The 13,363-nt window shown below is 48.5% G+C and overlaps 5 non-coding genes across 5 annotated transcripts; all 5 read right to left on the bottom strand.

Annotated features, from left to right (window-relative positions):
- Positions 1–4,677: 4,677 nt before the first annotated feature.
- Positions 4,678–4,750, bottom strand: TRNAR-ACG (transfer RNA arginine (anticodon ACG)). Its single transcript has one exon. It is a non-coding gene; the product is annotated as a tRNA-Arg (tRNA).
- Positions 4,751–5,062: 312 nt separating this feature from the next.
- On the bottom strand, positions 5,063–5,135 carry TRNAR-ACG (transfer RNA arginine (anticodon ACG)). The gene has a single exon. It is a non-coding gene; the product is annotated as a tRNA-Arg (tRNA).
- Positions 5,136–9,660: 4,525 nt separating this feature from the next.
- Positions 9,661–9,733, bottom strand: TRNAR-ACG (transfer RNA arginine (anticodon ACG)). Its single transcript has one exon. It is a non-coding gene; the product is annotated as a tRNA-Arg (tRNA).
- Positions 9,734–10,045: 312 nt separating this feature from the next.
- TRNAR-ACG (transfer RNA arginine (anticodon ACG)) lies at positions 10,046–10,118 on the bottom strand. The gene has a single exon. It is a non-coding gene; the product is annotated as a tRNA-Arg (tRNA).
- Positions 10,119–10,430: 312 nt separating this feature from the next.
- Positions 10,431–10,503, bottom strand: TRNAR-ACG (transfer RNA arginine (anticodon ACG)). Its single transcript has one exon. It is a non-coding gene; the product is annotated as a tRNA-Arg (tRNA).
- Positions 10,504–13,363: the final 2,860 nt, after the last annotated feature.

The following is a 13,363-nucleotide window of genomic DNA, read 5'->3' on the forward strand; positions in this document are numbered from 1 at the left end:
GCAACAGTGACTACAAACACACAATGAGCTTTCGAGTGCCTTGCGTGAGAAGGCTCATTTTTAAATACAGAACAAAAAGGCAGCATTTGAACGAGCCAGCCAGGGAATCTTCTGCTCCGTAGGCAGACGCGTTATCCATTGCGCCACTGGCCCGCTGCTGCACTGTGTGCTGCATTCAGCACTTTTGTTACGAACCAGAGGCTCAGGTCGGGCTGCCTGAGACATCACGAGAAACTTTGTTCTCATTTTTACAGCGAGAGGTAGGAAAAACGCTACCAACACACAATAAGCAGGCGTGTGACATGTGTTAAAGAAGGCTCATTTTTAAATACTTTATTGAAAACAATACATACAAACATCTGACAAAGAACGCATTTGGCATCAGATACTGCCCGGATTGCAACTCTCTGCACGTATTTTCTGGCGAGTTTTACGGACCAAGCATCTCATTTATTGTACTATAGCACTCACATTTTCATGCGCAAATAACAGATTTAGACTGTTTTCACTTTTTAGTATTGTACCATTTTATGTGCTCGGTGCTCTTCAGTGTTAAATCCGCGGGAGAGGATGATCTGTACCCAGATCAACCCCAAAAGTGCCATACAGATATGAAACAGATAAGGCCTGAGTGATAGGCGTGCCAAGGAGTACTCGACGTGCATGCTACAGAAACGCGAAACATGCAACAAGTGAGAGACATAAAATGGGGTTTTTCACTTTAAGAAATAACATATAATATATTGAATACAATTTTTTGTTTACTTCTTAAAAGGTGTTTTATTGAGCTGTAGCCTTCCTCTTAGAGAGCAGGACTAAGAAGCCCGGCTGGAGCATTTCAGCACATTTTTATTTCCTTTTGGCGATCGCTGTGTCAGGGTGTTGGGTTGGGGCTCCAAGATTGCCGAACACCAGGCGAGCAGTCTATCATGGGGAACAGTTTAGTATACAACACCGGTGCGATGAAGGCACATGGCCTACTGTGCATTTTAAGCACCACCTATAAACCGAAACCGTTGCATTGAAGTACAGGTAGGAGGGAGATGACATGTGAAGAGGGACACACGACTTGTTTTTTTTTGGGTTATTTATTTGTTAAATATTGTTGGTTGTTTATCGTCTAATTGACTGCCTTGGGCCATGCTTACCTCTTTGGCCATTCCCACCCACTCCTTGCCCCTCCCACCCAAAACTCAACCCCTGGTATCTATGTTGTTTCTAAGCAGTCTGCTGTGAGTTAATGGCTTAATTGCCGCTGTAAATGGCTACCGGTATAATAACAAAAATCTTACCCAATTCTACCTGTCCTTAACTCACTACCCCACCCCCTCTATTCCCACCTCTCCCCTCTCACCCAATCTACCCTTATCCCCACCCTACTCTACCACCACTGACTATACCCCAAACCACTCTACACTTACCCCACTCTTCGCTACCCACAATATCCCACACCACTGTACACCTACCCTACCCACTGCCCCACCCCACTGTACCCCTATCCATCAAACCACTGTAGACTGGCAAGGTGACACGAGGTCCTTTGATCCCAATAGATTTCGCCCAGCCTTTCCATATCTTCAGATCACTACCGAGTTAAGGTACGTGTTTGTTGAGTCTTCAACTTACCCCAGACCTACGCTAGTTGTTCAAGATCAGACAGGCAGTCAAAGTGAACAGGCACGCCTTTGACAGTGTCTCTTCGGATGTAGGTAGATGCACAAAGTATTCTATTCTGAGGTCCATGCATTCTGCCATGTAAGCGCCAAACAGCCCTTTCACGGGAAGACCCTTCAAAAAGTAAAGACTCCGCTTTCTGTATGTTGGCATGTAGCACGTAGCCCATCTTGGCAGATAGCGTACATCACATTGCATCTAGTGGTGGCCCCATGTTGTGATTCTTCACTTGCCAAATCATAGCAGTGCTAAAAGGTCATGGCCAAGAGGCCTCAGCGGCAGGGGATCTGCGTCCAGTGCAAATTGGCACATGCCAAAACGTCCTGAACAATGGAGAAGGCAAAGAAGTTTCATTAGTGGTGTAATGGGAGGATAAATCGTGTTCCAGATGTTGGGGACATCCCTCAGACCTGTTAAGGGCCTCCATCACACCACTGAGGAATCATCCTTGTTTGTTACTGTTTGCAATGAATGATTGAAGGAGTTGCGTATCTTCAGATCTATAGATTCCTGCTATGATATGACATGATATTGTATTTGAATCGTACTCATACACGCGTGTTTCAGAGCGTGACGAGGCAAGGGAGGGGAAGAAGGGAGGACAAAACAGCGATCTTCCTAGGCCCAGTGACATTGAGAATGCTCAAGTGCAGGGGAGAGGGAGGGAGGAAAGTGCAAGGAGAGGGGCGAGGTGGAACGTGCCGAGGAAGGGATAAAAACAACAACAACTGGTAGCGCAGCCAGCAGGGTGGCAAGTGCGAGGTTTAAAGCGCAGACAAGGGGTGTCTGATAAGTGCAGGTAAGGGCACTGTAGGGTTACAGATACAGACCCAAGTGCAAGGATTGCGTGCAAGGGTTGCCAGGAGGCAGTGCAGGTGTGCGGCTGGGTGGGCAGGGACCTTGGCCCGAAATCAGAGGGTAGCCAGGTGCACGGAGCCGAAGCAGACAGATCAGCAGGGGAGCGGAAGAGCAAAGGCAGAAGCAAAGAGGAAGGTCTTGAGGTGCTTCCGGAACCAGAGATGGTTCTCCTCAAGTTTCAGTGTGGCAGGCAGGCTGTTCCAGAGGGAGGCCCCAGCTGAGGAAAGAGATCTACCCCCAACTCGTTGCTTGGAGAAGCGACCGGCCCTGAGGGAGTTGGAGGTGGAGGAGAAAAGAGCTCGAGTGGGAAGGTATTTACGGAGGGAGAGTTGAAGGTATTTTGGACCCAGGCCCCAGTAAGCCTTGTGGACAATGCAGAGGGACTTGAATTTAACCCTTGCAGCCACTGGGAGCAATGAAAAGATTTACGGCTGGAGAGATACGATCCCTGGGCTTCAGACCAAGGAAACGTCTTGCAGTCCTGTTCTGGATGAGTTGCAGAGGACAGAGAGAAGAAGCAGGCAGATTTAGAAAGAGGCTGTTGCAGTAGTCTAGCCTAGAGAGAATCAGAGCTCTAGATACAGTAAGCTTCTGGGGGAAGGAGAGGAAAGGAACAATACCTCTGCAAATGTACAGTTGGTAGTTTGACTTCTTAGAGATGTCAGAGATGTGAGAAGAAAAGGAGAGTGTGGAGTCGAAGATGACCCCAAGGTTCTTAGCCTCAAAGGTGGGAGCAGGAAGAGGGCCAAGGGAGGCCGGCCAGAGAGTGGCAGGAAAGGAGGGTGCAGGTGTGCCGATGAGGAGAATCTCTGCCTAAATGGGATTAAGGCAGAGATCATTGGCGGCAGACCAGTCCTGGATGGCAGACAGACGGTCAGAGATGAGGGAGGGAAGCCTGAAAACAAGCAGAGTGTCATCCGCATAGCACTGAAAGTTGAAGCAGAGAGCTGCAATGCGGTGGGAAATGGGTGCCAGGTATTGGTTGAACAGCCAGGGAGAGAGGTTAGACCCGTGGGGAACACCACAAGTAGAGAATGAGATGGCGAAAAGGAAGGACCCAAGTTGGACCTGGGAGGGCCGATCAGAGTGGAAAGAGGTCATCCAGGCCAGGGCCTGATCAGTGATACCCGGCTTATCACGGAGACAGTTGAGCAGGATGGCATGGTTGACCGTGTCAAAGGCAGAAGAGAAATCGAGTAGGATGAGGACCCAAAAGGGATGTTAGAGTCATGGTTGGACAGCAGGTCTTCACAGGTGTTCAGGAGAGCAGTTTCCATGCTTCTGACAGCTCTGAAGCCAGGCTGATGGTCATGGAGACAACCAACAGAGTCGGTGTGAAGATTAAGCTGGGAGATGGTCAGCTTTTCCAAGAGTTTGCCCTGGAAAGGAGTGATAGAAACCTGCGAAGTTAGCCGGGCCGGAGGGGTCGGCTGTGGAATTTTTGAGAAGAGGGTGCACAAGAGAATGCTTCAGAGTGGAGGGGAAGATTCCACAGGTGATGGAATGGTTACAGAAGTCGGCCAGATTCAGAGCAAGGGTGTCAATGTGGTCCTTGATGGTTTTGGACGAACAGGGAAGAACCTGTTTTGACTGGAATCACACAATCTCCTGGGCTTGCGCCAATCTGGTTTCCAACCAAGCCACGGCACTGAATCGGCCTTACTGGACCTAAAGATTCAACAGGATGATATCAAAGATGCCAAGAAGCAAGCCCTCCTCTTGTTACTGGGCCTGTCTGCAGCCTTCGACCATGTATACATATTGAATAAATCAAAAAGGCAGCCTATGATCGAGCCAGCCAGGAGTCAACCTGGAATTAGTCAAATGTGTTATCCATTGCGCCACTGGACCGCTGCTACAGCGTGAGCAGGAGTCAGCACTTTTGTAACGAAACAGAAGTTTCCTGCTTGAGACACAGTGAGAAACGTACTTCTCATTTTTACAAGGAGAGGTAGAAAAAAACGCTACAAGCCCACAATGAGCAGGTGAGCGAGCATGTGCCATCATGAGAAACTTAGTTCTCATTTTTCCCAGAGGAGAGGTAGAAAAAACGCACTAACTACGAACAAACAATGTGCTTTTGTGTGCCATGCGTGACAAGGCTCATTTTTAAATACTTTCTAGAACAAAAAGGCAGCATGCGAACGAGCCAGCCAGGAGTCTAACCTGGAATCTTCTGCTCCGTAGGCAGACGCGTTATCCATTGCGCCACTGGCCCTCTGCTGCAGTGACTCTTGGAATCAGCACTTTTGTTACGACGCAGGGGCTCATCATGCGGATTGAGCCATTATGAGCAACTTAGTTCTCATTTTTATAAGGAGAGGTGGTTGAAAACACGCCTACGAACTGACAATGAGCAGGCGTGTGCCATGTGTTAGAGACATCATGAGAAATAACGTAGTTCCCATTTTTTCTCCCGAGTAGAGGTAGAAACACGCTGCAACAGTGACTACAAACACACAATGAGCTTTCGAGTGCCTTGCGTGAGAAGGCTCATTTTTAAATACAGAACAAAAAGGCAGCATTTGAACGAGCCAGCCAGGAGTCGAACCTGGAATCTTCTGCTCCGTAGGCAGACGCGTTATCCATTGCGCCACTGGCCCGCTGCTGCACTGTGAGCTGCATTCAGCACTTTTGTTACGAACCAGAGGCTCAGGTCGGGCTGCCTGAGACATCACGAGAAACTTTGTTCTCATTTTTACAGCGAGAGGTAGGAAAAACGCTACCAACACACAATAAGCAGGCGTGTGACATGTGTTAAAGAAGGCTCATTTTTAAATACTTTATTGAAAACAATACATACAAACATCTGACAAAGAACGCATTTGGCATCAGATACTGCCCGGATTGCAACTCTCTGCACGTATTTTCTGGCGAGTTTTACGGACCAAGCATCTCATTTATTGTACTATAGCACTCACATTTTCATGCGCAAATAACAGATTTAGACTGTTTTCACTTTTTAGTATTGTACCATTTTATGTGCTCGGTGCTCTTCAGTGTTAAATCCGCGGGAGAGGATGATCTGTACCCAGATCAACCCCAAAAGTGCCATACAGATATGAAACAGATAAGGCCTGAGTGATAGGCGTGCCAAGGAGTACTCGACGTGCATGCCACAGAAACGCGAAACATGCAACAAGTGAGAGACATAAAATGGGGTTTTTCACTTTAAGAAATAACATATAATATATTGAATACAATTTTTTGTTTACTTCTTAAAAGGTGTTTTATTGAGCTGCAGCCTTCCTCTTAGAGAGCAGGACAAAGAAGCACGGCTGGAGCATTTCAGCACATTTTTATTTCCTTTTGGCGATCGCTGTGTCAGGGTGTTGGGTTGGGGCTCCAAGATTGCCGAACACCAGGCGAGCAGTCTATCATGGGGAACAGTTTAGTATACAACACCGGTGCGATGAAGGTACATGGCCTACTGTGCATTTTAAGCACCACCTATAAGCCGAAACCGTTGCATTGAAGTACAGGTAGGAGGGAGATGACATGTGAAGAGGGACACACGACTTGTTTTTTTTTGGGTTATTTATTTGTTAAATATTGTTGGTTGTTTATCGTCTAATTGACTGCCTTGGGCCATGCTTACCTCTTTGGCCATTCCCACCCACTCCTTGCCCCTCCCACCCAAAACTCAACCCCTGGTATCTATGTTGTTTCTAAGCAGTCTGCTGTGAGTTAATGGCTTAATTGCCGCTGTAAATGGCTACCGGTATAATAACAAAAATCTTACCCAATTCTACCTGACCTTAACTCACTACCCCACCCCCTCTATTCCCACCTCTCCCCTCTCACCCAATCTACCCTTATCCCCACCCTACTCTACCACCACTGACTATACCCCAAACCACTCTACACCTACCCCACTCTTCGCTACCCACAATATCCCACACCACTGTACACCTACCCTACCCACTGCCCCACCCCACTGTACCCCTATCCATCAAACCACTGTAGACTGGCAAGGTGACACGAGGTCCTTTGATCCCAATAGATTTCGCCCAGCCTTTCCATATCTTCATATCACTACCGAGTTAAGGTACGTGTTTGTTGAGTCTTCAACTTACCCCAGACCTACGCTAGTTGTTCAAGATCAGACAGGCAGTCAAAGTGAACAGGCACGCCTTTGACAGTGTCTCTTCGGATGTAGGTAGATGCACAAAGTATTCTATTCTGAGGTCCATGCATTCTGCCATGTAAGCGCCAAACAGCCCTTTCACAGGAAGACCCTTCAAAAAGTAAAGACTCCGCTTTCTGTATGTTGGCATGTAGCACGTAGCCCATCTTGGCAGATAGCGTACATCACATTGCATCTAGTGGTGGCCCTATGTTGTGATTCTTCACTTGCCAAATCATAGCAGTGCTAAAAGGTCATGGCCAAGAGGCCTCAGCGGCAGGGGATCTGCGTCCAGTGCAAATTGGCACATGCCAAAACGTCCTGAACAATGGAGAAGGCAAAGAAGTTTCATTAGTGGTGTAATGGGAGGATAAATCGTGTTCCAGATGCTGGGGACATCCCTCAGACCTGTTAAGGGCCTCCATCACACCACTGAGGAATTATCCTTGTTTGTTACTGTTTGCAATGAATGATTGAAGGAGTTGCGTATCTTCAGATCTATAGATTCCTGCTATGATATGACATGATATTGTATTTGAATCGTACTCATACACGCGTGTTTCAGAGCGTGACGAGGCAAGGGAGGGGAAGAAGGGAGGACAAAACAGCGATCTTCCTAGGCCCAGTGACATTGAGAATGCTCAAGTGCAGGGGAGAGGGAGGGAGGAAAGTGCAAGGAGAGGGGCGAGGTGGAACGTGCCTAGGAAGGGATAAAAACAACAACAACTGGTAGCGCAGCCAGCAGGGTGGCAAGTGCGAGGTTTAAAGCGCAGACAAGGGGTGTCTGATAAGTGCAGGTAAGGGCACTGTAGGGTTACAGATACAGACCCAAGTGCAAGGATTGCGTGCAAGGGTTGCCAGGTGGCAGTGCAGGTGTGCGGCTGGGTGGGCAGGGACCTTGGCCCGAAATCAGAGGGTAGCCAGGTGCACGGAGCCGAAGCAGACAGATCAGCAGGGGAGCGGAAGAGCAAAGGCAGAAGCAAAGAGGAAGGTCTTGAGGTGCTTCCGGAACCAGAGATGGTTCTCCTCAAGTTTCAGTGTGGCAGGCAGGCTGTTCCAGAGGGAGGCCCCAGCTGAGGAAAGAGATCTACCCCCAACTCGTTGCTTGGAGAAGCGACCGGCCCTGAGGGAGTTGGAGGTGGATGAGAAAAGAGCTCGAGTGGGAAGGTATTTACGGAGGGATTGTTGAAGGTATTTTGGACCCAGGCCCCAGTAAGCCTTGTGGACAATGCAGAGGGACTTGAATTTAACCCTTGCAGCCACTGGGAGCAATGAAAAGATTTCAGGGCTGGAGGGATACGATCCCTGGGCTTCAGACCAAGGAAACGTCTTGCAGTCCTGTTCTGGATGAGTTGCAGAGGACAGAGAGAAGAAGCAGGCAGATTTAGAAAGAGACTGTTGCAGTAGTCTAGCCTAGAGAGAATCAGAGCTCTAGATACAGTAAGCTTCTGGGGGAAGGAGAGGAAAGGAACAATACCTCTGCAAATGTACAGTTGGTAGTTTGACTTCTTAGAGATGTCAGAGATGTGAGAAGAAAAGGAGAGTGTGGAGTCGAAGATGACCCCAAGGTTCTTAGCCTCAAAGGTGGGAGCAGGAAGAGGGCCAAGGGAGGCCGGCCAGAGAGTGGCAGGAAAGGAGGGTGCAGGTGTGCCGATGAGGAGAATCTCTGCCTAAATGGGATTAAGGCAGAGATCATTGGCGGCAGACCAGTCCTGGATGGCAGACAGACGGTCAGAGATGAGGGAGGGAAGCCTGAAAACAAGCAGAGTGTCATCCGCATAGCACTGAAAGTTGAAGCAGAGAGCTGCAATGCGGTGGGAAATGGGTGCCAGGTATTGGTTGAACAGCCAGGGAGAGAGGTTAGACCCGTGGGGAACACCACAAGTAGAGAATGAGATGGCGAAAAGGAAGGACCCAAGTTGGACCTGGGAGGGCCGATCAGAGTGGAAAGAGGTCATCCAGGCCAGGGCCTGATCAGTGATACCCGGCTTATCACGGAGACAGTTGAGCAGGATGGCATGGTTGACCGTGTCAAAGGCAGAAGAGAAATCGAGTAGGATGAGGACCCAAAAGGGATGTTAGAGTCATGGTTGGACAGCAGGTCTTCACAGGTGTTCAGGAGAGCAGTTTCCATGCTTCTGACAGCTCTGAAGCCAGGCTGATGGTCATGGAGACAACCAACAGAGTCGGTGTGAAGATTAAGCTGGGAGATGGTCAGCTTTTCCAAGAGTTTGCCCTGGAAAGGAGTGATAGAAACCTGCGAAGTTAGCCGGGCCGGAGGGGTCGGCTGTGGAATCTTTGAGAAGAGGGTGCACAAGAGAATGCTTCAGAGTGGAGGGGAAGATTCCACAGGTGATGGAATGGTTACAGAAGTCGGCCAGATTCAGAGCAAGGGTGTCAATGTGGTCCTTGATGGTTTTGGACGAACAGGGAAGAACCTGTTTTGACTGGAATCACACAATCTCCTGGGCTTGCGCCAATCTGGTTTCCAACCAAGCCACGGCACTGAATCGGCCTTACTGGACCTAAAGATTCAACAGGATGATATCAAAGATGCCAAGAAGCAAGCCCTCCTCTTGTTACTGGGCCTGTCTGCAGCCTTCGACCATGTATACATATTGAATAAATCAAAAAGGCAGCCTATGATCGAGCCAGCCAGGAGTCAACCTGGAATTAGTCAAATGTGTTATCCATTGCGCCACTGGACCGCTGCTACAGCGTGAGCAGGAGTCAGCACTTTTGTAACGAAACAGAAGTTTCCTGCTTGAGACACAGTGAGAAACGTACTTCTCATTTTTACAAGGAGAGGTAGAAAAAAACGCTACAAGCCCACAATGAGCAGGTGAGCGAGCGTGTGCCATCATGAGAAACTTAGTTCTCATTTTTCCCAGAGGAGAGGTAGAAAAAACGCACTAACTACGAACAAACAATGTGCTTTTGTGTGCCATGCGTGACAAGGCTCATTTTTAAATACTTTCTAGAACAAAAAGGCAGCATGCGAACGAGCCAGCCAGGAGTCGAACCTGGAATCTTCTGCTCCGTAGGCAGACGCGTTATCCATTGCGCCACTGGCCCTCTGCTGCAGTGACTCTTGGAATCAGCACTTTTGTTACGACGCAGAGGCTCATCATGCGGATTGAGCCATCATGAGCAACTTAGTTCTCATTTTTATAAGGAGAGGTGGTTGAAAACACGCCTACGAACTGACAATGAGCAGGCGTGTGCCATGTGTTAGAGACATCATGAGAAATAACGTAGTTCCCATTTTTTCTCCCGAGTAGAGGTAGAAACACGCTGCAACAGTGACTACAAACACACAATGAGCTTTCGAGTGCCTTGCGTGAGAAGGCTCATTTTTAAATACAAAACAAAAAGGCAGCATTTGAACGAGCCAGCCAGGAGTCCAACCTGGAATCTTCTGCTCCGTAGGCAGACGCGTTATCCATTGCGCCACTGGCCCGCTGCTGCACTGTGAGCTGCATTCAGCACTTTTGTTACAACGCAGAGGCTCATCATGCTGATTGAGCCATCATGAGCAACTTAGTTCTCATTTTTATAAGGAGAGGTGGTTGAAAACACGCCTACGAACTGACAATGAGCAGGCGTGTGCCATGTGTTAGAGACATCATGAGAAATAAGGTAGTTCCCATTTTTTCTCCCGAGTAGAGGTAGAAACACGCTGCAACAGTGACTACAAACACACAATGAGCTTTCGAGTGCCTTGCGTGAGAAGGCTCATTTTTAAATACAGAACAAAAAGGCAGCATTTGAACGAGCCAGCCAGGAGTCGAACCTGGAATCTTCTGCTCCGTAGGCAGACGCGTTATCCATTGCGCCACTGGCCCGCTGCTGCACTGTGTGCTGCATTCAGCACTTTTGTTACGAACCAGAGGCTCAGGTCGGGCTGCCTGAGACATCACGAGAAACTTTGTTCTCATTTTTACAGCGAGAGGTAGGAAAAACGCTACCAACACACAATAAGCAGGCGTGTGACATGTGTTAAAGAAGGCTCATTTTTAAATACTTTATTGAAAACAATACATACACACATCTGACAAAGAACACATTTGGCATCAGATACTGCCCGGATTGCAACTCTCTGCACGTATTTTCTGGCGAGTTTTACGGACCAAGCATCTCATTTATTGTACTATAGCACTCACATTTTCATGCGCAAATAACAGATTTAGACTGTTTTCACTTTTTAGTATTGTACCATTTTATGTGCTCGGTGCTCTTCAGTGTTAAATCCGCGGAGAGGATGATCTGTACCCAGATCAACCCCAAAAGTGCCATACAGATATGAAACAGGTAAGGCCTGAGTGATAGGCGTGCCAAGGAGTACTCGACGTGCATGCCACAGAAACGCGAAACATGCAACAAGTGAGAGACATAAAATGGGGTTTTTCACTTTAAGAAAATAACATATAATATATTGAATACAATTTTTTGTTTACTTCTTAAAAGGTGTTTTATTGAGCTGTAGCCTTCCTCTTAGAGAGCAGGACTAAGAAGCCCGGCTGGAGCATTTCAGCACATTTTTATTTCCTTTTGGCGATCGCTGTGTCAGGGTGTTGGGTTGGGGCTCCAAGATTGCCGAACACCAGGCGAGCAGTCTATCATGGGGAACAGTTTAGTATACAACACCGGTGCGATGAAGGCACATGGCCTACTGTGCATTTTAAGCACCACCTATAAGCCGAAACCGTTGCATTGAAGTACAGGTAGGAGGGAGATGACATGTGAAGAGGGACACACGACTTGGTTTTTTTTGGGTTATTTATTTGTTAAATATTGTTGGTTGTTTATCGTCTAATTGACTGCCTTGGGCCATGCTTACCTCTTTGGCCATTCCCACCCACTCCTTGCCCCTCCCACCCAAAACTCAACCCCTGGTATCTATGTTGTTTCTAAGCAGTCTGCTGTGAGTTAATGGCTTAATTGCCGCTGTAAATGGCTACCGGTATAATAACAAAAATCTTACCCAATTCTACCTGTCCTTAACTCACTACCCCACCCCCTCTATTCCCACCTCTCCCCTCTCACCCAATCTACCCTTATCCCCACCCTACTCTACCACCACTGACTATACCCCAAACCACTCTACACCTACCCCACTCTTCGCTACCCACAATATCCCACACCACTGTAGACCTACCCTACCCACTGCCCCACCCCACTGTACCCCTATCCATCAAACCACTGTAGACTGGCAAGGTGACACGAGGTCCTTTGATCCCAATAGATTTCGCCCAGCCTTTCCATATCTTCAGATCACTACCGAGTTAAGGTACGTGTTTGTTGAGTCTTCAACTTACCCCAGACCTACGCTAGTTGTTCAAGATCAGACAGGCAGTCAAAGTGAACAGGCACGCCTTTGACAGTGTCTCTTCGGATGTAGGTAGATGCACAAAGTATTCTATTCTGAGGTCCATGCATTCTGCCATGTGAGCGCCAAACAGCCCTTTCACGGGAAGACCCTTCAAAAAGTAAAGACTCCGCTTTCTGTATGTTGGCATGTAGCACGTAGCCCATCTTGGCAGATAGCGTACATCACATTGCATCTAGTGGTGGCCCTATGTTGTGATTCTTCACTTGCCAAATCATAGCAGTGCTAAAAGGTCATGGCCAAGAGGCCTCAGCGGCAGGGGATCTGCGTCCAGTGCAAATTGGCACATGCCAAAACGTCCTGAACAATGGAGAAGGCAAAGAAGTTTCATTAGTGGTGTAATGGGAGGATAAATCGTGTTCCAGATGTTGGGGACATCCCTCAGACCTGTTAAGGGCCTCCATCACACCACTGAGGAATTATCCTTGTTTGTTACTGTTTGCAATGAATGATTGAAGGAGTTGCGTATCTTCAGATCTATAGATTCCTGCTATGATATGACATGATATTGTATTTGAATCGTACTCATACACGCGTGTTTCAGAGCGTGACGAGGCAAGGGAGGGGAAGAAGGGAGGACAAAACAGCGATCTTCCTAGGCCCAGTGACATTGAGAATGCTCAAGTGCAGGGGAGAGGGAGGGAGGAAAGTGCAAGGAGAGGGGCGAGGTGGAACGTGCCTAGGAAGGGATAAAAACAACAACAACTGGTAGCGCAGCCAGCAGGGTGGCAAGTGCGAGGTTTAAAGCGCAGACAAGGGGTGTCTGATAAGTGCAGGTAAGGGCACTGTAGGGTTACAGATACAGACCCAAGTGCAAGGATTGCGTGCAAGGGTTGCCAGGAGGCAGTGCAGGTGTGCGGCTGGGTGGGCAGGGACCTTGGCCCGAAATCAGAGGGTAGCCAGGTGCACGGAGCCGAAGCAGACAGATCAGCAGGGGAGCGGAAGAGCAAAGGCAGAAGCAAAGAGGAAGGTCTTGAGGTGCTTCCGGAACCAGAGATGGTTCTCCTCAAGTTTCAGTGTGGCAGGCAGGCTGTTCCAGAGGGAGGCCCCAGCTGAGGAAAGAGATCTACCCCCAACTCGTTGCTTGGAGAAGCGACCGGCCCTGAGGGAGTTGGAGGTGGAGGAGAAAAGAGCTCGAGTGGGAAGGTATTTACGGAGGGAGAGTTGAAGGTATTTTGGACCCAGGCCCCAGTAAGCCTTGTGGACAATGCAGAGGGACTTGAATTTAACCCTTGCAGCCACTGGGAGCAATGAAAAGATTTCAGGGCTGGAGAGATACGATCCCTGGGCTTCAGACCAAGGAAACGTCTTGCAGT

This window comes from Ambystoma mexicanum, chromosome 13 (genome assembly GCF_040938575.1).
Source record: "Ambystoma mexicanum isolate Mex_15411 chromosome 13, UKY_AmexF1_1, whole genome shotgun sequence".
NCBI classification, from domain to species: Eukaryota; Metazoa; Chordata; class Amphibia; order Caudata; family Ambystomatidae; genus Ambystoma; species Ambystoma mexicanum.